Below are 22948 nucleotides of genomic sequence, written 5' to 3'. Positions count from 1 at the left end.
TAAATCATGAGGTCTTTTTTGACGGGAATTGTTCCGTTCTCTAGCAGCAATGTCAGAGTGCGCGTCGACAGAAGACGCCATAATCTGACTGCCATCGCGCGCAATTGGTTCGGTACTGATTGCGGAATTTGTGATAACGGCAGGCTGTTCTACTTTACCATTCATCACAACGGCACTAAATGTCAGCCGCTGCCGTCTCTGCAGATTGTCTTTTAGGACAAACACGCGACGCGGACAACCCTGACGCAGATGCCCGATCTCATTACAGATATGACAGGTAAGCATCTGACTGGCGTAGGTGGCTAGTACCTTTACCCACAAACCATGATGTGTGACGCAATGCTTACTTTAACATTCATCTCTACCGATCTCACTCCACTATAACATTGCAATCTATGTTCACGAGACCACATTTCATTCCTAATGGTCCTAACCTCGCCATATGCAGATAAGACTTCCCGCAGGTAGCAATTCTCTAATTCGGGTGGCAAGTTAAACACTCTCACATTTTTATACTCTAGATCAGCAGTGGAAATTGCAACAATACTCACAGTTCCATCACGGTGAAGAAACTCGATCGTTCCACCATGAATTTCCAGAAAACGCTCCATCACAAGAGGGTCCAGCAGCTTTACGAATACTGCTCCAGATCGTAATAAGCAGTATGTACTTGCTCCGATGTAATTCCAACAACGTACACAATCCAGTCGTGCACTTCCAGGGAACTTAGTTGAACGGACCTGGTTGACTTGTCAAACTGAAACTTGAATGCATTCTCCCTTGGAAATAAACATGACATGTTGCTAATTAAGCCTTCAAGAGCTAATAGCACTTAAACTTGACAGAACCGAACAGACCAACGACACAACACGGAAGGGTTACACGGAACGGTTGCACAACACGCGACGAGAGAATAACAGTAATTCGTAAACACCGCTACTGACTCGGAGCTCGCGACCCTTCCTCACTCTAGGGCTTCTCAAGCGGAACTGAACCACTAGACCACACCGGATGTGGCCGTTCGTACGGTCGCTTGTCGCATTTCGTGTCGAGTGCCGCGTCGGCGCCCCCCTCTCTTTGCGAGCATCTTTGCACATACTGACTGGCAAGGCGCGCACCTCAAACGTCGCAGAGCAATGCTTTTGGCTTCATGCTCTGCTGGGAGAAGAGGAAAAGGGAAGCTGTAAAATTAAATGCCCCGGGTGAGGATCGACCTCACGACCTTAAGATTATGAGACTTACGTGCTGCCTACTGCGCTACCGAGGCACGGGTGCACCGCTTGTCCTGGAAACTAGGTAAGTACCGTACCCAATATTAGACGCAGAGATACACTACTTCCTGGATAACGTGTTCTGTTGCTACACGTGCACTGCCAGCCCAGTTGATTGGGGTGTTGCTGCAGCTTTTGCAACGATAGGCAGCATCCTTGTCGTTAAAGTTCAGTGCCTCGGAGGCACCTGGACACAGCAACTTGTGAGGCCAAGCCGACGCTAGTCTGCAGGACATCATGCGAGCGTCCTAGTGGGGACCCGCGAGTGCTGCGTTCCCGGTTCTTCTCAAGGGAACCCAGCTATACATTCTTGTGGATCGTGCATCTCAAGCGCGCAAGCCACGCGGCAGCATTATCGCGGGAAAAGCAAAATGATGCATCGCTCGGGAATCGAACCCGGGCCGCCCGCGTAGCAGGCGAGCATTCTACCACTTCTATTTTTTTATTTTATTTGTTTTTTGTCGTGGAACAGAGGAATAACTTAAAACAAAATCATCTTCTGCTCAGATGGTATGGTGTCTTCTTCCACAGAAAAATGAAGAACTAAAAGTAATTTTATCGCGGAATTCGTGGACGGTGTTCTTTCCTCCGCTGGTTCAACTCTTCTGCTCGTATTTCAACTAAAAATACATTCCGCTTAAAAGGAAAATATTCTCCCTCTTGACGAACGGCAGTCACTCCGATGTAGCAGAGAGTTGTTACAAAACAGGTGTCAACGCTGCACAACAGCACAACATGAGAGTCTATGTCGATGTGTGCATCACACGAAAGAAATAGAAATCACCGAAAAGTAATAAAATGAAGTCGCGACAGTCCGGGAACAGAAATTAAGAGACTGGAAAAACTCTCCTGCAACTATGACTGTTCCACACAAACAGGCTGTATCTTCTAAAATACCCATGAAGTCTTGCGAATAAAATAAAATTCCTCAAAATTAAAAGGACACTCCTCTCTTGGAGATAAAACCAGAACGACCCGTAGTGAGTTTGTGGCACAATTCACTAACCATAACACAAATAAAACAAATAAAAGAAGGAAAAAGAAATAAAAAGTGGAACGTGTCAGCTCAGTAAATATAAGTTCAAGGTGTTTGCCGCAGTTCCATTTCATAGCCGTAATCCAAGGCCGCCTTCAAAAAATTCGCAAACAGTTCGCGAAATTTAACGCAATCCTTCAGTGTCATGTACTGGGCCCACAAATAATCCAGGTAAATCACAGTATCAGTGACGGCCATATCGATAAGGGCATAAATCGTATGCCCTAAGATCCAGACAGTGGCGTTATTTTCCGTCCGCGGGAAAGCTTTGAAGTTAGGCACTATCACACGACGAACAGTCACAAGGTGCGGAGGCGTTCTATTAATGTGGGCGACCATTCGTTGACACAGCCGCCATACCGTCGACACCGATGCACACTCAAAACGATGTTCCCGTGTGTCCACAGCACCACATCTACCACAGTTGGCAGAGGGAAGGAGATGAATGTCGGCAAGCCGCTGGTTCGTCGCTAGGGTGTTGTTGATGATCTTAAACCAGAGCGCACTCACGTCCGACGGCAACACCAGGTTGTTGATGTTTGCCCACACGTTCACCCATTCCACTGTGGGGTTCCGGAACACCAGTTTATGATGCGGAGGTTGTCCAGTCAGGGCAACGTAGAGTCCGCGGGCGGTCCTGTGTCTGTCGGTAGCCGTTGACAGAGCGTAGCTCCTCGTTAAAAAGTACTCCCGTATGTAGGACATCTTGTACGGGATGGCCGCGAGAGAGACGGGCGTCGCTTCAAAGTGTGGGCGGTAGAGCTCCAGAAGTGCCGCGGTGGTTCCTGCCGGGTTGTCGGACTGCAGGGTGGCTGTCCGGTGGACGAGCAGCGCGCCGCATTTGCGTGGAACGTCGGTGAAACCGAGGCCGCCCAGCTGCCAGTCGATGACACAGGTCGAAGCCTTGACTTTAAAAATTTCGTGCCGCCACAGGAGCCAGTAGACTGCCTGCGAAATCGCCCTCCCGATCGGCTTCGGAACACTAAGCAGTTGGGCGATGTACCACGCATTCGATAAGATGAACGTGTTAATGACAGCCACACGTTGATGTAAGTTGAGTCGGCGACCTGAGTGGCTGCGACATACGGCCTTCACAGTGCCAAGAATTCGCCTCCAGTTTAAAGCTTGCATTTTTTGTGGGCACGCTACAATGTCGAGTCCTAAAATTTTGTGGGTGCGCACAACACGCAACCAGTCCTGTTCAGCAGACAGTCCCCGCCGACCCAGTGGTACCAATACAGTTTTCCGCGTATTCAGAACGGCGCCAGAGGCACGTTCGTACAATATCAGAACATCGCGAACTCTGTCCAAGTCATGTGCCCGCCCCATGAAAAGTCCCACGTCGTCAGCATAGGCAGCACATTTGAGAGAGACGTGACAGACCTGGACACCTTCAATGATTCGACCGACTGTGCGCAAAAACGGGTCGAGCGCAATGACAAATAGGAGCATTGATAAAGGACAGCCCTGTCTGACGGATCTTGTAATAGGAATGGGCGGCGACTGCCAACCATTGATGACAATTACTGACGTCGCCGACGTTAAAAGATTCCGTATAACATCGAGAAAGTGGCCGCCGAACCCCTGTTTTGTCATGACGGACAGAAGATAATCGTGCTCGATATGGTCGAATGCATTGGCAAAGTCGATGGAGAGAATGCCATCGGACAGGTCATTAATTGCTGCGTACGCGACCACGTCTCGGTATGAAGCCGCAGCGGGAAAAATGCTACGACGTTTCACACCACACGACTGAAAGGGACTGATTATCTTGTCCATGACCACTTTGAGTTTCGTAGCGAGGCATCGAGCCGCCAGTTTATAATCTGCATTTAAAAGTGTGATAGGGCGTAATGCCTCAACACGGCATGCTGTCGGTGTCTTCGGAATTAATACAATACGCCCTTCAACGAACTTCGAAGGGACAGCAGCACCACGAACAATTTCATTTATCACGATCGTCAATGTCACACCGAAAATATCCCAATAAGCCAGCTAAAATTCTATGGGAAGACCATCTGGACCTGGAGACTTCCCTCGACGACACGAACGCAACACGTCTTTCACATCGTCCTGTGACAATATCTCATCCAGTGACTGTCGGTCAGAGTCGGAGATGACAGTATCCACTTCATCTAACAGAAAGGAAAGTGCTACATCGTCGACAGCTGTCCGTCCGAACAACCTCTTAAAGTGGTCGGAGACGTGGGGAACGATCTCATGCTTCGCCGTGAGACGAGCACCAGTGTCCGTGATGAGGGTGGTAATGTCTTTCCTCCGCGCCAACCGTTTCTCGCGTGCCAAGTGGTAAAGCGTTGGCACTTCGTCAATGGTCTCATACTGCGGTCGGCTCCTGACCAGAACACCTTGTGCCTTGTGGAGGTGATGCTGGAGTACCTTGCTTTTAATTCTATTCAAACGTGCGCGTAAGTTTTGATCTGGCGCCACGGGCGCATCAAGCGCATCTTGGAGGCACTGCTGATAAAAGGCAATGGTGCGCCTCTTCCAAAACGACGCCTCCCTTGCATACCGCATCGCAACACTGGGCAACTGCGGTTTGGCTAAGTCGACCCACCATTGTAAGACCGTGGCATAACTTCCCCGTTTTTCAGAACAAAGCTGCCACACGTTCTGAATCTCGTAACGTAAACCGGCGTCAGAGAGATGACGGGTATTGGTGCCTGCCTATTCGCCAGTAATTGCACGTCACACACGACACCGCAGTGATCACTAAAAGCGATGGGATGTACCGCAACCCTCTGAAGATAGGTTTGAAGTGGCCGCGACACATAAATGAGATCAATTCTGCTGGCACCGTACGCATAAAAATGTGTGTATTGCGTCGTGGCAGGATGAAAATGACGCCAAACATCGATCAAGTCATTGGTCACAATTAGTTGGGAAAGTTCTGGGCACATGGTAGCCGTGGGAAATTGATCGGCTGCGGCAGTAACACAGTTAAAATCGTCGCTAACTACTACATTGCGGGTCGACGCAAAGAATGGATCCACATCTTGATTAAAAAAAAACAGAACGAGCACGTTTATGATCAGTGCCACTCGGCTCGTATATATTAATAAATGTGACATCCTGGATCGGACACGTAAGTAAGCGGCCATTCGGTAAAAATTGAACGTTAGTTGGTTGCAATACAGTTTTATAAAGAACAGCGTTGCCACAAGTACCTTCAACGTTAATGTTATAGATGACATCGTAACCAGGGAGCGCTTAACGGTGACTTCTTGGAGCAATGCAACGTCATAGCATCCCAAAGTTAAAAAGTCTATAAAACTTGCTATTTTATGCGCAGCTATGATGCGATTTACATTGAGTGATAAAACTGAGAAGATCTTCTGATGTTGACGAGCGGCAGCCATTTAAAACACAGACACTCAAGTATTAGCAAGAAAAATGAGAAACGGGAGACGCAGATGCAGCGTCTTAAGCACACCAATAAAACTGTCAACAAGAAGCACTGCAACGCATTACGTAACTCGTGGACAATACTGTGCAGAAAATTACTGTCAGCGTGCGGGAACAGCGTAACATAACATCTCAGGTAAACGGGGCACGAATTGCAGCAGGTCCGCCGAAAGCCGCTAATGGGATCCAGGGTCGTCCTCCTTCTGCTTCCACCAGGGAGTTTCCGCTGGGCGGTCGGTCTGTTGGGCGCGACCGACAGCGGTGTCTGTGTACGTGGCCTCGTCCGCCTGTGTTGTGGCTGTACCGGCGGCCGACGTCGCCGAAGGCCTGCGTGTGCGCTGCGGCAGCTGCTCGCTACTTTGCTCGCTTTTGCGCTTCGCAGCATGCGCACCCTGTTCGCGTGCCGTATTTAAGAAAACCTTGAGATGTGCAGTTTGTTCCCTTATACGCTCCTGGCGCGCAGAGCTGTCAGAGGCAGGGGGGCACGATGTCTGAACTTCACTCTCACTGCCACTCTCTGATACAGGGGTGCACGGTAAATCATCTGACTGCTGACTCCTAGTACCCTTATTTTTATTTTTCTTTGTACGCCCTTTCCTCGGTGCCAGGGGAACCTCTTCAGGCGGAGGAGGCGGTGGTAAGGAGGTGTCCATCTCTTCCGAAATAGCAGCTGGTGTATTATCCGAAACATCTGGGACCTCCTTAGCATCTGAATCCGATTCTACCACAACCGAGGACAAAATGGGAGCGTCCTCCATTCGATCCTGTGGCGCGTCTACAGTAACATTCACCTCACTTGGTACGTCCTCAGCACGAATGGGTTCGGCAGGTCGGGGTTGTGATACAGTGCCCGCTACTATTTCACTCATTAGTGGCACAAAGTGGCCGCCAGTAGCCGCAGCATCACTACGTGGGAGCTGCACGGGTCGTCTACGGGTACAATCAACACGTAGATGCTCAGTTGAATGACAAATTGAGCATGTGGGTGGCTGGCCGATATAAGTCACTTGAGCCCTACAGCCCGCAATCATAACGTAGGATGGAATGTGTTTCTTCAAGTCAATGCGGACACTACGCACGCCACTATTAACCTGGTACCGGTACGCACTAGACCACTTTTCGTTAACTACCGACAAGACAACGCCGTACTGAGTGAGAGCACGTGCAATTAAATCATTGCCACATTCAGGGGGCACATTAAATACTCGGACCGTTCTAACACCATAGCCCGAGGGCACAATCTGCACATCACTGACTGTGCCATCGACATGCCTAAATTTACGCACTCCGCCAAATTTTTCAACAAATTTTTCACAGATGTCGCCGGAAAAGAACTTCAAAAATAGCGAATATTGCGCGAAATCCAATTGAAAAGTGTCTACTAGATCTTCCGGAATTTTCAAATCTTCGAATATAAATTCGTGGATTTCAAAAGCGGTGGGCCGCAAAGCATTTCTATCGAACACAAACTGTGCAGTGTTTGCCCTAGTAATTGTCGACATGGTACTCACGATGAAGAAACTTGAACACGTGGACCTCGAAGCACTCGCTGTGCGCCGCCCCGCGATGTAAACAAAGCCGCAACCGCTCCGCTGCTCCGCGCGATGTGCGCGGATACGCTGTCCGAATGCGTCTGGATGTGCTCCCCTAGCCTACCTCGAAATGCGCCTGCCAGGTACGATCTCCTTCGGCCGCTGGCGACAGGCGCGAAGCCGTCACAACGCGGAGGCGGGGCGCTCGCTTGTGCGGTGGTGGTGTAATGGTCAGCATAGTTGCCTTCCAAGCAGTTGATCCGGCTTCGATTCCCGGCCACCGCAGCACGCTTTTAATTTCGTGTATGAGTACTTTTGCCACGCGATCTTAAATTATTGTTTTTTCGCCCTCTTACTCGCTGCATACCAGCCCTTAATGTGTCTCGACTTGTCTCGACTTTGCTCAGCTGACGCGAGAGCTGACGCTCTCAAATCGGCCTATATCAAAACGACAAGCACGAGAAACGACAGATAGGTAAGGAGGGGCGAGGCGATGGACACACAGCACGCCCCTTTCATTTCACGGTGGCGTCTCCCTGACTGACTCGGGCTGCAGCTGCGAAAACAAAGGAGTAAGAAAAATAGGAAGCAAAATTGCCAACAGTACCCTGTGTTCCCACGCGCTCACCCGCCCAAGCTCTGACAAGGGCCAAAGTTGTTACGCATCGGCAATCGGACATTTTCTTTCTTTTTCTCTTTATCGGTTGAGAACCAGTGTATTCAAGATATTATGGCCATTGCCGACTGAATGTTGTAGCGCTTCCCGACGAGTCGGGTTCGGATCCTCTGTCAACTTCCACGCAGGGTGATAATCATCTTTTGGTCATCACACTCGCCAGCTGAAATCGGCGCTGCCTTTTCGTGGTAGTAAAAGAGCAGTGGCCCGAACCCACGACCTTCGCGTTATTAGCACGACGCTCTAACCAACTGAGCTAACGGGCCTCGGCAGATGCAGCTGCTCAGCCCTACGCTGGAAACAGGTGGCATGAAGCCATACACCATTTCTATGGTGGTCGTGTGTCTGCTTCCCTAGTCTATATTCTGTTGACGGTCACGAAACAGTAGCTATATTGCGAGCAGGACGGGAAACGGCCGCTCGGACAGCTCAAACTTGTCACGATTCGTGTGGAAAAAATTCCGTTCCGGTACCCGGAATCGAACCCGGGCCTCCTGGGTGAAAGCCAGGTATCCTAGCCACTTTTTTTAATTTTTTTTAATTTTTTTGCGGTGGTAAATATCAGGATCACTACGTCTCAAACTCGTCTTCATTTAATAATAGCATAAATGTTTCCGTGTCGTTCTGCATTCGTCGACGATTCAGTTTCCTGAAGGCATGATTCAAAGTTGTCATCTCTTAGCGTTGAGAGTATGTTCGCCGCGATTGCCACCGTGCTGTTTTCTTGCAGTTATTGACTAAAGTATTTGGGTACTATTGTGTGTTCCTTGAGTTGGTGGAGACAAGAAACAATAAGATCAGGGATTTCTCTTTCAGCATCGTAAATAATAATAGAAAAATAAAGTTCCGTATAGAGGAAAGATGGGTATCTAGAAAGAAATACTGCCCCGTCTGTTAAACTTCGTCAAATTAAACCGTACTTGTCTTCTGGGTAACGTACAAAACCAGAAATAAATACTGGCTCCACAAGTTTGGCATCCTGTTGCATGCTGCTTCTCGTTGACCTTAGGTGCACACATTGTACAACCTATGAAGCAATGGAGTCCCGAAAACTGACAATTAGATACCCTGATAATAGAAGAAATAAATAAAAAAAGCAATGATCGTACCCATTGGTTCGCACACTTAAAGCTTCCCATCATTCAAAGCAACGGTGAGAAAATTCTGAAACTTTTCTTTATACTTTCGTAATCGTTAGATCGCGTAATATTCGGCAATAAGACACAAATGAAAATCAGAAATTGTAGGCGTTTTAGTCGTCAGCATATAATATAGGTACTGTTCAACTAACCAGATATAGCTATTATTTTTAGATTTCGGAAATAATTTCCAGTCCGGGTGGAATATATCTTGCAGTTGTATTGCGGATGGCGTCGTTCTATTAATAAGAGCCAGTTTCATTCTCGTCCAATTCCAGATTTGCATCTGATCTCTGCAGTATAATATGTGTTGCAATGTTTCCACATGGCCACATGTGTCGCACGTCGGTGTAGGCCGTAATTGGATGTTACACAATTTCTCCCCCGTGGGCATCACCTCGTTCACAACATCATACCACACGGAACGAACTCGGGAATGAAGAAGAGGAGTGCTGATATTCATCCAAATTTGTCGCCAGTTCTTGCCAGGATACTTCATTTCTATAGAGTTATTCTGTTGCCGATTCGTAAATACACTGTAGACAGCCGCAGCAGTGAGTGGTTGCAGGTGTTGATGCACATAGCTGGACTCCACGTAATATCGGCGAATATGAACGAGCTCGGGATGGATATGTCCAACATTTATCGGTGGCGTCATATCCGGTGGTCGTAACTGCTGGAATAGACGCGCTGTAAGACCTGTCTGACTACATCGTAAGATCCTTGATGTTCGAGCTATAAAAATCGCTAAGCACTGTAATTCAACATTTGTAAGGGGTAGACCACCTTTATACCGAGGTAAAGCGGTAGCCTTGAAAGCGACTTTAAAAATATTACCTCGCCAAATGTACCAGCCTGCAAGGGCTAAAATTCTGTTTGAAATATCAGGAGGAATAGGGAGAACAGCGGCAACATGGTAAATCTTGCTGAGAACATAATAATTGACGAAATTTGCTCTCTGAATCCTGTCTAAACACTGCATATTGTGCTCTCGAATCAAAGCTCGAAGGACGTTGAGCTTCTGTTCCCAATTCACTCTTACCATTTCCCGTGGATTCGGAGTGAGAATCAAAGCAAGGTGCTTGAGCTGGTAGGTTGCCTCTAACCAAACGGTGTTCGCGAAGCGAGCCTGCGGACCTAAATGCAAGACTTTGGATTTCCGTTCGTTAAGGCGTGCACCGCAGGCGCTGGCATACCGGTGGACAAGCCGTCGCACGGTATCGAACTCTTCGTCGTTGTTGATAAGGACGCTGATATCGTCCGCATAGGCATGACAGACGGTTTTTGTATTCAGCGTTTGAAGACCCGGTAAGGTGACGCAAAACGTTTTCAGTAGTGGCTCTATAGCAATGGCGAAAAGAGTCGTGGAAAGCGGGCACCCTTGTCGCAAACCTTGTTGAATTGGCACAGGGGCTGTTAACTGGCCGTTGAATTTCACGCGGGAAGACGTATTGCAGATACAGTTCCTTATTATCTGTACGAAATGCTGGTTGAAACCCAGTTTGTCCAGCGTTCTGAATAGAAAGCCATGGTTAGTCCTATCAAATGCCTTGTCGAAGTCAAAAAAGACTATTGCCAACGTGGTCTTGCAAATCCAAGTCAAATAGGCAATATCTCGGTATTCGCACAGGGCGTCTATCATCGATCGACCAGTAACCACGTTCATGTGGTATGAACCAAGCACTTTACTAAGGACTGGCTTGAGTCTGGCATTCAGAATCCGAGTAAAGATTTTGAAATCTGCATTGAGTAGGGAGATTGGTCGTAAGTTATTGAGTGAAGTCCCCTGTGACGGTTTGGAGACTAAGACTATCAGGCCCTCAGTGAACTGCGATGGAAAAGCAGTATTCGTTAACGATTCATTATACACGATAGTCAGTTCGTCGCCGAAAACATCCCAATACCGAAGATAAAATTAAACCGGCAAACCGTCTGATCCTGCAGCTTTTCCTTTCGCCGCAGACGTAATGATTGACTTCACTTCGAAGTTAGTTATGTTGGCCAGGACCTGTGCGTGGTCGTCCGGGTCCACCGATGCCGTAATGTTAGACAAAAATTCCTCTCCCGCCTCTACATCAGAGTCAGGCAGTGAGTAAAGTTGCCGGAAATGATTCCGAATAAAAGCCTTAAGCTCGCCTTGCTCATCATAAACACGACCACCGTCATCTGTCAGTTGAGTAATGATTTTTTGTCTGCCTCTTTTAGCTTCCCGTATGACGTGGTACAAGGACGCTGACTCGTTAAAGGTGTCATCGAAAGCGCGTGCCCTGACTTGGGCTCCTGCCAGAGACTCACGAACCAATGCGGTGATTTTGGCTTTGGTACGTTTAATGCGAAGGAGATTGCCAGGCAGTGCAGAGGAATCGTTATACAACTGGCGGAGAGCGGTAAAATAAAATTCCAACGTCTGTTTTCTTCCAGTACGCCTTGGCCCGGGCAAACTGACAAATACATTTCTTTATGTGCGGTTTTACTAGCTCTGTCTACCGATGAACACGCTCCCTATACCGTTGTCGTCGCTGGAGGCACCATTGCCACGTTGCAATGAGATCCTTCTTCAGGTCGCCGTCGTCCAACAGTGCGACGTTCAGTTGCCATACGCCTCGACCCAAAAAGGTTTTCTGCGAGACGTGCCTAAGCGTTATGTGATACGCACAGTGGTCGCTAAAATGAACAGGCCATATTTCACAATCCCTGGCAGCGCTTAAAGTGCCTTTAGATACATAGAACCTATCCAGACGACTAGCGGAGGCAGCGGTAACATACGTATATTCGGTCACCTGCGGGCGAAGTGAGCACCAGGTATCTTGTAAGTCCAGCCCATCAATTAAATCTCGCAACTCCAAACAAAAATTAAAATTCGGACACTGGTCTTCTCTGCGTACAACACAATTAAAATCGCCGCCCAATAAAATCTTCGAACAACCACAGGATAATAATGGCACAATTTCATTGCGATAAAAAAACATTCCTATCCCTTCGGCCTGTAGATCCAGTCGGGGCATAGACGTTGACCAAAAGCAAATCTTCGAATTGTACGACAGTCCCTCGAACCGTTTCTAAAATCGCTCGAGGTCTACAAGTGATGCCCGCTTTGTACAAAATTGCAGTCCCTGCCTCATCGCCAATATTTATGAGGGCCTCATAGCATGTGACATTCCCGACCTTGGGTGTGACGACTTCTTGTAGGAAAACGATATCTATATCGGCGGCATACACATAGGCAGTCAAACATTTTAATTTTACATCAGATGTTATTCGATTTATATTAGCAGTTGCAATTTTGTAATCCCACATAAGAAGGGTGATGCCATGTTAATGCGTATCGTCAGCCCAGGAAGGCTGCCTGCTCGACCCCGGCGAGTGAGCGGTATCCATAAATGCATCGGGCCCAGAACTGTCGACATGCATCCCCATATCGGGTTCATCTGAATGCTGCACGACCTGTACTCCATCGTCTGTGACGATTCTCTCACATTCATCCGTCCAGAACTGCTTGATAGTACGCTGCAGTTTCTGTTCAAGAGTACGAGTTTCCTCGTCACTCTGCTTACGGACCGATTTCTTTTGTCGTCCTTTCTTCTGAGGACGGGTGTCCTCGACTTGTTCGTTGTTGTCAGATTTCGCAGCGGTAGGGGTAGCTCCCGTGGGAGATTGTTCTTTGCCGGAAACTACGCTGACTGGAGAAGACACTTCAAGGGGATGGGAAAGTCGCGGCTGGTCATCAGAGTCCTCAGGTGGAAGACTCTCCACAGATGGGAGCATATGTTGATCGGGCAACCGAGGTGGAAGTTCCACACGGACCACGCCAGCATCGGAAGGGCGCGAATTTCCGGCCCCGTCGTTTGCATAGTTTTCCACGTCAGGAGCAACGGGCATTCGGCTCGCCGTAGCTGTGTTTACATCGGCGGCGGCCACGTCTGGCACAACCTCAGCCGCGTGCAGCTGTGGCGCGCTAACGACAGCCGGACCGACAAGGCTCTCGGCATACGTCGGCCTATTACCATCCCGCCCAACTACAAGGCCATCACGTTGTCGGAAAACACGACGCACTGGTTTAGCACGGGGACACGCGGCCTCCATATGGTCCGGAGTTGCCCCTCGTACGAGTGCCCGGAAGGCTTGTACCACGACGTTCGACGGGATATGCTTGCATAGATCAATTCACGCTACCCGGACACCATTATCCACATTGAAGTGTTTAAGTCCGCTCCACTGCACTTGGTGAATTTCCAATACGTTCCCATACTGGGACAGACATTGCCGAATACGGCCAAGATCAATTTCAAATGGTAGGTTGAATACACGGACCGTGCGCAGGCCTAACCCAGCATGGGTAACGACAACTTTACAAATTTCACCATCAGAATTAACGAACTAGGCGGTACCCTTAGTTAAGTCCATTACACGTAAACAGGGCTCGTCACTAACAAGTTTCACGTAGACGGCATTCGCCAGAAAATCGTATGAAAATCCTAAAACTTCCCCGTCTTTAAGACTCAATCTGTCGAAGAAAAAATCGACTAATTTGTAGGCATGTGGTCGGCCAAACCCGAACGGAAATTGGAAACGCAACGTGTAACGGCGTAACTGATCATCCATGGCAAAGGTCATGATGTACTCACAAGAACCAAACCAGCTGCAGCCGCCGCCAAACACGCGCGGAGCGAGCACTCCGGCACGTCTGCACACGGCCGCTGCTGCGGCGGAACTGAGCCACTAGACCACACCGGATGTGGCCGTTTCGTTCGACCGTTCGTACGGTCGCTTGTCGCATTTCGTTTCGAGTGCCGCGTCGGCGCCCTTCTCTCTTTGCGAGCATCTTTGCTCATACTGACTGGCAAGGCGCGCACCTCAAACGTCGCAGAGCAATGCTTTTGGCTTCATGCTCTGCTGGGAGAAGAGGAAAAGGGAAGCTGTAAGTAGCAATAACAGGAAGTAAACATTTTCCCACTGAAGCGTTGAAACGTTGTGGATAACAAACAAGAAATACGTTGGCGCCCTAGCAACACCACCATCATCAGTCACAGAAAATTAAATGCCGCGGGTGAGGATCGAACTCACTATCTTAAGATTAAGAGACTTACGCGCTGCCTACTGCGCTACCGAGGCACGGGTGCACCGCTTGTCCTGGAAACTGGGTAAATACCGTACCCAATATTAGACGTAGAGACACTGTACTTCCTGGATAACGTGTTCTGTTGCTACACGTGCACTACCGGCCCAGTTGATTGCGGTGTTGCTGCAGCTGTTGCAACGATAGGCAGCAGTCCTTGTCGTTAAAGTTCAGTGCCTCGGAGGCACCTGGACACAGCAACTTGTGAGGCCAAGCCGACGCTAGTCTGCAGGACATCATACGAGCGTCCTAGTGGGGACCCGCGAGTGCTGCGTTCTCGGTTCTTCTCAAGGGAATCCAGCTATATATTCTTGCGGATCGTGCATCTCAAGCGCGCAAGCCACACGGCAGCATTATCGCGGGAAAAGCAAAATGATGCATCGGCCGGGAAGCGAACCCGGGCCACCCGCGTGGCAGGCGAGCATTCTACCACGTTTCTTTTTTTTTTTTTTTTTTTTAGGGCCTCCCAACTCCCCTTATAGCCCTCCTTCCTCTCACCAAAATACGCCTTCTTCGGCAAGCTTCAACGCTATATTTGCTGGACTGTCGAACTTCGTGAGGAATAACTTAAAACAAAATCATCTTCTGCTCAGATGGTATGGTGTCTTCTTCCACAGAAAAATGAAGAACTAAAAGTAATTTTATCGCGGAATTCGTGGACGGTCTTCTTTCCTCCGCCGGTTCAACTCTTCTGCTCGTATTTCAACTAAAAACATATTCCGCTTAAAAGGAAATATTCTCCCTCTTGACGAACGGCAGGCACTCCGATGTAGCAGAGAGTTGTTACAAAACAGGTGTCAACGCTGCACAACAGCACAACATGAGAGTTTGTGTCGATGTGTGCATCACACGAAAGAAATAGAAATCACCGAAAAGTAATAAAATGAAGTCGCGACAGTCCGGGAACAGAAATTAAGAGACTGGAAAAACACTCCTGCAACCATGAATGTTCCACACAAACAGGCTGTATCTTCTAAATATCCATGAAGTCTTGTGAATAAAATAAAATTCCTCAAAATTAAAAGGACACTCCTCTCTTGAAGATAAAACCAGAACGACCCGTAGTGAGTTTGCGGCACAATTCACCAACCATAACACAAATAAAACAAATAATAGAAGGAAAAAGAAATAAAAAGTGGAACGCGTCTGCTCAGTAAATCTCAGTTCAAGGTGTTTGCCGCAGTTCCATTTCATAGCCGTAATCCAAGGCCGCCTTCAAAAAATTCGCTACCAGTTCGCGAAATTTAACGCAATCCTTCAGTGTCATATACTGGGCCCACAAATAATCCAGGTAAATCACAGTATCAGTAACGGCCATATCGATAAGGGCATAAATCGTATGCCCTAAGATCCAGACAGTGGCGTTATTTTTCGTCCGCAGAAAAGCTTTGAAGTTAGGCACTATCACACGACGAACAGTCACAAGGTGAGGAGGCGTTCTATTAATGTGGGCGACCATTCGTTGACACAGCCGCCATACCGTCGACACCGATGCACACTCAAAACGGTGTTCCCGTGTGTCCTCAGCACCACATCTACCACAGTTGGCAGAGGGAAGGAGATGAATGTCGGCAAGCCGCTGGTTCGTCGCTAGGGTGTTGTTGACGATCTTAAACCAGAGCGCACTCACGTCCGACGGCAACACCGGGTTGTTGATGTTTGCCCACACGTTCACCCATTCCACTGTGGGGTTCCGGAACACCAGTTTATGACGCGGAGGTTGTCCAGTCAGGGCAACGTAGAGTCCGCGGGCGGTAGAGCTCCAGGAGTGCCGCGGTGGTTGCTGCCGGGTTGTCGGACTGCAGGGTGGCTGTCCGGTGGACGAGCAGCGCACCGCATTTGCGTGGAACGTCGGTGAAACCGAGGCCGCCCAGCTGCCAGTCGATGACACAGGTCGAAACCTAGACTTTAAAAATTTCGTACCGCCACAGGAGCCAGTAGACTGCCTGCGAAATCGCCCTCCCGATCGGCTTCGGAACACTAAGCAGTTGGGCGATGTACCACGCATTCGATAAGATGAACGTGTTAATGACAGCCACACGTTGATGTAAGTTGAGTCGGCGACCTGAGTGGCTGCGACATACGGCCTTCACAGTGCCAAGAATTCGCCTCCAGTTTAAAGCTTGCATTTTTTGTGGGCACGCTACAATGTCGAGTCCTAAAATTTTGTGGGTGCGCACAACACGGAACCAGTCCTGTTCAGCAGACAGTCCCCGCCGACCCAGTGGTACCAATACAGTTTTCCGCGTATTCAGAACGGCGCCAAAGGCACGTTCGTACAATATCAGAACATCGCGAACTCTGTCCAAGTCATGTGCCCGCCCCATGAAAAGTCCCACGTCGTCAGCATAGGCAGCACATTTGAGAGAGACGTGACAGACCTGGACACCTTCAATGATTCGACCGACTGCGCCCAAAAACGGGTCGAGCGTAATGACAAATAGGAGCATTGATAAAGGACAGCCCTGTCTGACGGATGTTGTAATAGGAATGGGCGGCGACTGCCAACCATTGATGACAATTACCGACGTCGCCGACGTTAAAAGATTCCGTATAGCATCGAGAAAGTGGCCGCCGAACCCCAGTTTTGTCATGACGGACAGAAGATAATCGTGCCCGATACGGTCGAATGCATTGGCAAAGTCGATGGAGAGAATGCCAGCGGACAGGTCATTAATGGCTGCGTACGCGACCACGTCTCGGTATGAAGCCGCAGCTTGAAAAATGCTACGGCGTTGCACACCACACGACTGAAAGGGACTGATTATCTTGTCCATGACCACATTGAGTTTCGTTGCGAGGCATCGTGCCGCCAGTTTATAATCTGCATTTAAAAGTGTGATAGGGCGTAATGCCTCAACACGGCATGCTGTCGGTGTCTTCGGAATTAATACAATACGCCCTTCAACGAACTTCGAAGGGACAGCAGCACCACGAACAATTTCATTTATCATGATCGTCAATGTCTCACCGAAAATATCCCAATAAGCCAGGTAAAATTCTATGGGAAGACCATCTGGACCTGGAGACTTCCCTCGACGACACGAACGCAACACGTCTTTCACATCGTCCCGTGACAACATCTCATCCAGTTACTGACGGTCAGATTCGGAGATGACAGTATCCAATTCATCTAACAGAAAGGAACGTGCGACATCATCGGCAGCTGTCCGTCCGAACAATCTCTTAAAGTGGTCGGAGACGTGGGGAACGACCTCATGCTTGGCCGTGAGACGAGCACCAGTGTCCGTGATGAGGGCGGTAATGTCTTTCCTTCGCGCCAACCGTTTCTCGCGTACCAAGTGGTAAAGCGTTGGCACTTCGTCAATGGTCTCACACTGCGGTCGGCTCCTTACCAGAATAGCTTGTGGCTTGTGGAGGTGATGATGGAGTATCTTGCTTTTAATTCTATTCAAACGTGCGCGTAAGTTTTGATCTGGCGCCACGGGCGCATCAAGCGCATCTTGGAGGCACTGCTAATAAAAGGCAATGGTGCGCCTCTCCCAAAACGACGCCTCCCTTGCATAGCGCATCGCAACACTGGGCAACTGCGGTTTGGCTAAGTCGACCCACCATTGTAAGACCGTGGCATAACTTCCCCGTTTTTCAGAACAAAGCTGCCACACGTTCTGAATCTCGCAACGTAAACTGCCGTCAGAGAGATGACGGGTATTGAGTTTCCAAACACGGGAAGGTGGCGCCTGCCTATTCGCCAGTAATTGCACGTCACACACAACACCGCAGTGATCACTAAAAGCGACGGGATGTACCGCAACCCTCCGAAGATAGGTTTGAAGTGGCCGCGACACATATATGCGATCAATTCTGCTGGCACCGTTCGCATAAAAATGCGTGTATTGCGTCGTGGCAGGATGAAAATGACGCCAAACATCGATCAAGTCATTGGTCACAATTAGTTGGGAAAATTCCTGGCACATGGTAGCCGTGGGAAATTGATCGGCCGCGGCAGTAACACAGTTAAAATCGCCGCCAACTACTACATTGCGGGTCGACGCAAAGAATGGAACCACATCTTGATTAAAAAAAAACAGAACGAGCACGTTTATGGTCAGTGCCACTCGGTGCGTATATATTAATAAATGTGACATCCTGGATCGGACACGTAAGTAAGCGGCCATTCGGTAAAAATTGAACGTTAGTTGGTTGCAATACAGTTTTATAAAGAACAGCGGTGCCACAAGTACCGTCAACGTTAATGTTATAGATGACGTCGTAACCAGGGACGTTATTGAAGCGCTTAACGGTGACTTCTTGGAGCAATGCAACGTCATAGCCTCCCAAAGTTAAAAAGGCTATAAAACTTGCTATTTTATGCGCAGCCATGATGCGATTTACATTGAGTGATAAAACTGAGAAGATCTTTAGATGTTGACGAGCGGCAGCCATGTAAAACACAGACACTCAAGTATGAGCAAGAAAAATGAGAAACGGAAGACGCAGATGCAGCGTCTTAAGCACACCAAGAAAACTGTCAAGAAGCACTGCAACGCATTACGTAACTCGTGGACAATACTATGCAGAAAACTACTGTCAGCGTGCAGGAACAGCGTAACATAACATCGCAGGTAAACGGGGCACGAATTGCAGCAGGTCCGCCGAAAGCCGCTAATGGGATCCAGGGTCGTCCTCCTCCTGCTTCCACCAGGGAGTCTCCGTAGGTCGGTCGGTCTGTTGCGCGCGACCGACAGCGGTGTCTGTGTACGTGGCCTCGTCCGCCTGTGTTGTGGCTGTACCGGCGGCCGACGTCGCCGAATGCCTGCGCGTGCGCTGCGGCAGCTGTTCGCTACTTTGCTCGCTTTTGCGCTTCGCAGCATGCGCACCCTGTTCGCGTGCCGTATTTAAGAACACCTTGAGATGTGCAGTTTGTTCCCTTATACGCTCCTGGCGCGCAGAGCTGTCAGAGGCAGGGGGGCAGGTTTTCTGAACTTCACTCTCACTGCCACTCTCTGATACAGGGGTGCACGGTAAATCATCTGACTGCTGACTCCTAGTACCCTTATTTTTCTTTTTCTTTGTACGCCCTTTCCTCGGTGCCAGGGGAACCTCTTCAGGCGGCGGAGGCGGTGGTAAGGAGGTGTCCATCTCTTCCGAAATAGCAACTGGTGCATGATCCGAAACATCTGGGACCTCCTTAGCAACTGAAGCCGATTCTACTACAGCCGAGGACAAAATGGGAGCGTCCTCCATTCGTTCCTGTGGCGCGTCTACAGTAACATTCACCTCACTTGGTACATCCTCAGCACGAATAGGGTCGGCAGGGCGGGGTTGTGATACAGTGCCCGCTACTATTTCACTCAGTAGTGGCACAAAGTGGCCACCAGTAGCCGCAGCATCACTACGTGGGAGCTGCACGGGTCGTCTACGGGGACAATCAACACGTAAATGCTCAGTGGAATGACAAATTGAGCATGTGGGTGGCTGGCCGATATAAGTCACTTGAGCCCTACAGCCCGCAATCATTACGTAGGATGGAATGTGTTTCTTCAGGTCAATGCGGACACTACGTACTCCACTATTAACCTGGTACCGGTACGCGCTAGACCACTTTTCGTTTACTACCGACAAGACAACGCCGTACTGAGTGAGAGCACGTGCAATCAAATCATTGCCGCATTCAGGGGGCACATTAAATACTCGGACCGTTCTAACACCATAACCCGAGGGCACAATCTGCACATCACTGACTGTGCCATCGACATGCCTAAATTTACGCACTCCGCCAAATTTTTCAACAAATCTTTCACAGATGTCGCCGGAAAAGAACTTCAAAAATAGCGAATATTGCGCGAAATCCAACTGAAAAGTGTCCACTAGATCTTCCGGGATTTTCAAATCTTCGAATATAAATTCGTGGATTTCAAAAGCGGTGGGCCGCAAAGCATTTCGATCGAACACAAACTGCGCAGTGTTTGCCCTAGTAACTGTCGACATGGTACTCACGTTGAAGAAACTTGAACACGTGGACCTCGAAACACTCGCTGAGCGCCGCCCCGCGATGTAAACAAAGGCGCAACCACTCCGCTGCTCCGCGCGATGTGCGCGGATACGCTGTCCGAATGCGTCTGGATGTGCTCCCCTAGCCTGCCTCGAAATGCGCCTGCCAGGTACGATCACCTTCGGCCGCTGCCGACTGGCGGGAAGCCGACACAGCGCGGACGCGCGGCGCTCGCTTGTGCGGTGGTGGTGTAATGGTCAGCATAGTTGCCTTCCAAGCAGTTGATCCGGGTTCGATTCCCGGCCACCGCAGCAGGCTTTTAATTTCGCGTATGAGTACTTTTGCCACGCGCTCTTAAATTATTGTTTTTTCGCGCTCTTACTCGCTGCATACCAGCCCTTAGTGTGTCTCGACTTGTCTCGTGTCTCGACTTGTCTCGACTTTGCTCAGCTGACGCGAGAGCTGACGCTCTCAAATCGGCCTTTATCAAAACGACAAGCACGAGAAACGACTGAGAGAGGTAAGGAGAGGCGAGGCGATGGACACACAGCACGCCCCCTTCATTTCACGGTGGCGTCTCCCTGACCGAATCGGGCTGTAGCTCCGAAAACAAAGGAGAAACAAAAATAGGAAGTAAAAGTGCAAATAGTGCCCTGTGTTCCCATGCGCTCACCCGCCCAAGTACTGACAAGGGCCAAAGTTGTTACGCATCGGCAATCGGACATTTTCTTTCATTTTCTCTTTATCGGTTGAGAACCAGTGTATTCAAGATATTATGGCCATTGCCGAGTGAATGCTGTAGCGCTTCCCGACGAGTCGGGTTCGGATCCTCTGTCAACTTCCACGCAGGGTGATGATCTTTTGGTCATCACACTCGCCAGCTGAAATCGGCGCTGCCTTTTCGTAGTAGTAAAAGAGTAGTGGCCCGTGGGGGGATCGAACCCACGACCTTCGCGTTATTAGCACGACGCTCTAACCAACTGAGCTAACGGGCCTCTGCAGATGCAGTTGCTCAGCCCTACGCTGGAAACAGGTGGCATGAAGCCATACACCATTTCTATGGTCGTCGTGTGTCTGCTTCCCTAGTCTATATTCTGCTGACGGTCACGAAACAGTAGCTATATTGCGAGCAGGACGGCAAACGGCTGCTCGGACAGCTCAAACTTGCCACGATTCGTGTGGAAAAAATTCCGTTCCGGTACCGGGAATCGAACCCGGGCCTCCTGGGTGAAAGCCAGGTATCCTAGCCACTAGACCACACCGGATGTGGACGTTTCGTTCGACCGTTCGTACGGTCGCTTGTCGCATTTCGTGTCGAGTGCCGCGTCGGCGCCCCTCTCTCTTTGCGAGCATCTTTGCACATACTGACTGGCAAGGCGCGCACCTCAAACGTCGCAGAGCAATGCTTTTGGCTTCATGCTCTGCTGGGAGAAGAGGAAAAGGGAAGCTGTAAGTAGCAATAACAGGAAGTAAACATTTTCCCGCTGAAGCGTTGAAACGTTGTGGATAACAAACAAGAAATACGTTGGCGCCCTAGCAACAGCACCACCATCAGTCACAGAAAGTTAAATGCCCCGGGTGAGGATCGAACTCACGACCATAAGATTATGAGACTTACGCGCTGCCTACTGCGCTACCGAGGCACGGGTGCACCGCTTGTCCTGGAAACTGGGTAAATACCGTACCCAATATTAGACGTAGAGACACTGTACTTCCTGGATAACGTGTTCTGTTGCTACACGTGCACTGCCGGCCCAGTTGATTGCGGTGCTGCTGCAGCTGTTGCAACGATAGGCAGCACTCCTTGTCGTTAAAGTTCAGAGCCTCGGAGGCACCCGGACCCAGCAACTTGTGAGGCCAGGCCGACGCTAGTCTGTAGAACATGATGCGAGCGTCCTAGTGGGGACCCGCGAGTGCTGCGTTCTCGGTCCTTCTCAAGGGAAATCCAGCTACACATTCTTGTGGATCGTGCATCTCAAGCGCTCAAGCCACGCGGCAGCATCATCGCGGGAAAAGCAAAATGATGCATCGGCCGGGAATCGAACCCGGGCCGCCCGCGTGGCAGGCGAGCATTCTACCACTGAACCACCGATGCTGGGGCCAGCGGTAACTTGACGCTGCTTCCCGAGCAGATGTCTCAAGGGAAAGTGGGACTGCCGTCAAGCGCCGTAGCATTCTGTGGGAAAGATGCTGCAGACGCTGAATCCTGCACTGCACTGCTTAAAAATGCCGCCAGAACGCGGTCCTCTGCGTACTCTTGCGTCGCCGGCGCCCAACTCTTGCCAAAGGATGCGAAATGTGCGCGGATACGCTGTCCGAATGCGTCTGGATGTGCTCCCCTAGCCTGCCTCGAAATGCGCCTGCCAGGTACGATCACCTTCGGCCGCTGCCGACTGGCGGGAAGCCGACACAGCGCGGACGCGCGGCGCTCGCTTGTGCGGTGGTGGTGTAATGGTCAGCATAGTTGCCTTCCAAGCAGTTGATCCGGGTTCGATTCCCGGCCACCGCAGCAGGCTTTTAATTTCGCGTATGAGTACTTTTGCCACGCGCTCTTAAATTATTGTTTTTTCGCGCTCTTACTCGCTGCATACCAGCCCTTAGTGTGTCTCGACTTGTCTCGTGTCTCGACTTGTCTCGACTTTGCTCAGCTGACGCGAGAGCTGACGCTCTCAAATCGGCCTTTATCAAAACGACAAGCACGAGAAACGACTGAGAGAGGTAAGGAGAGGCGAGGCGATGGACACACAGCACGCCCCCTTCATTTCACGGTGGCGTCTCCCTGACCGAATCGGGCTGTAG

The 22948-nt window shown here is 49.8% G+C and overlaps 9 non-coding genes across 9 annotated transcripts; 3 read left to right on the top strand and 6 right to left on the bottom strand.

Moving 5' to 3' along the window:
• Positions 1-1194: 1194 nt before the first annotated feature.
• Positions 1195-1267, bottom strand: Trnam-cau (transfer RNA methionine (anticodon CAU)). Its single transcript has one exon. It is a non-coding gene; the product is annotated as a tRNA-Met (tRNA).
• A 6208-nt stretch (positions 1268-7475) lies between these two features.
• Trnag-ucc (transfer RNA glycine (anticodon UCC)) lies at positions 7476-7547 on the top strand. Its single transcript has one exon. It is a non-coding gene; the product is annotated as a tRNA-Gly (tRNA).
• A 6569-nt stretch (positions 7548-14116) lies between these two features.
• Trnak-cuu (transfer RNA lysine (anticodon CUU)) lies at positions 14117-14189 on the bottom strand. Its single transcript has one exon. It is a non-coding gene; the product is annotated as a tRNA-Lys (tRNA).
• Positions 14190-20388: 6199 nt separating this feature from the next.
• Positions 20389-20460, top strand: Trnag-ucc (transfer RNA glycine (anticodon UCC)). Its single transcript has one exon. It is a non-coding gene; the product is annotated as a tRNA-Gly (tRNA).
• Positions 20461-21070: 610 nt separating this feature from the next.
• On the bottom strand, positions 21071-21144 carry Trnai-aau (transfer RNA isoleucine (anticodon AAU)). Its single transcript has one exon. It is a non-coding gene; the product is annotated as a tRNA-Ile (tRNA).
• A 198-nt stretch (positions 21145-21342) lies between these two features.
• Trnae-uuc (transfer RNA glutamic acid (anticodon UUC)) lies at positions 21343-21414 on the bottom strand. Its single transcript has one exon. It is a non-coding gene; the product is annotated as a tRNA-Glu (tRNA).
• A 305-nt stretch (positions 21415-21719) lies between these two features.
• On the bottom strand, positions 21720-21792 carry Trnam-cau (transfer RNA methionine (anticodon CAU)). Its single transcript has one exon. It is a non-coding gene; the product is annotated as a tRNA-Met (tRNA).
• Positions 21793-22173: 381 nt separating this feature from the next.
• Positions 22174-22244, bottom strand: Trnag-gcc (transfer RNA glycine (anticodon GCC)). The gene has a single exon. It is a non-coding gene; the product is annotated as a tRNA-Gly (tRNA).
• A 342-nt stretch (positions 22245-22586) lies between these two features.
• Trnag-ucc (transfer RNA glycine (anticodon UCC)) lies at positions 22587-22658 on the top strand. Its single transcript has one exon. It is a non-coding gene; the product is annotated as a tRNA-Gly (tRNA).
• The last annotated feature ends 290 nt before the right edge of the window (positions 22659-22948 follow it).

The sequence above is a fragment of the Schistocerca serialis genome, chromosome 2, assembly GCF_023864345.2.
Source record: "Schistocerca serialis cubense isolate TAMUIC-IGC-003099 chromosome 2, iqSchSeri2.2, whole genome shotgun sequence".
NCBI lineage: Eukaryota > Metazoa > Arthropoda > Insecta > Orthoptera > Acrididae > Schistocerca > Schistocerca serialis.
This window is presented reverse-complemented; position numbering and strand designations above follow the sequence as displayed.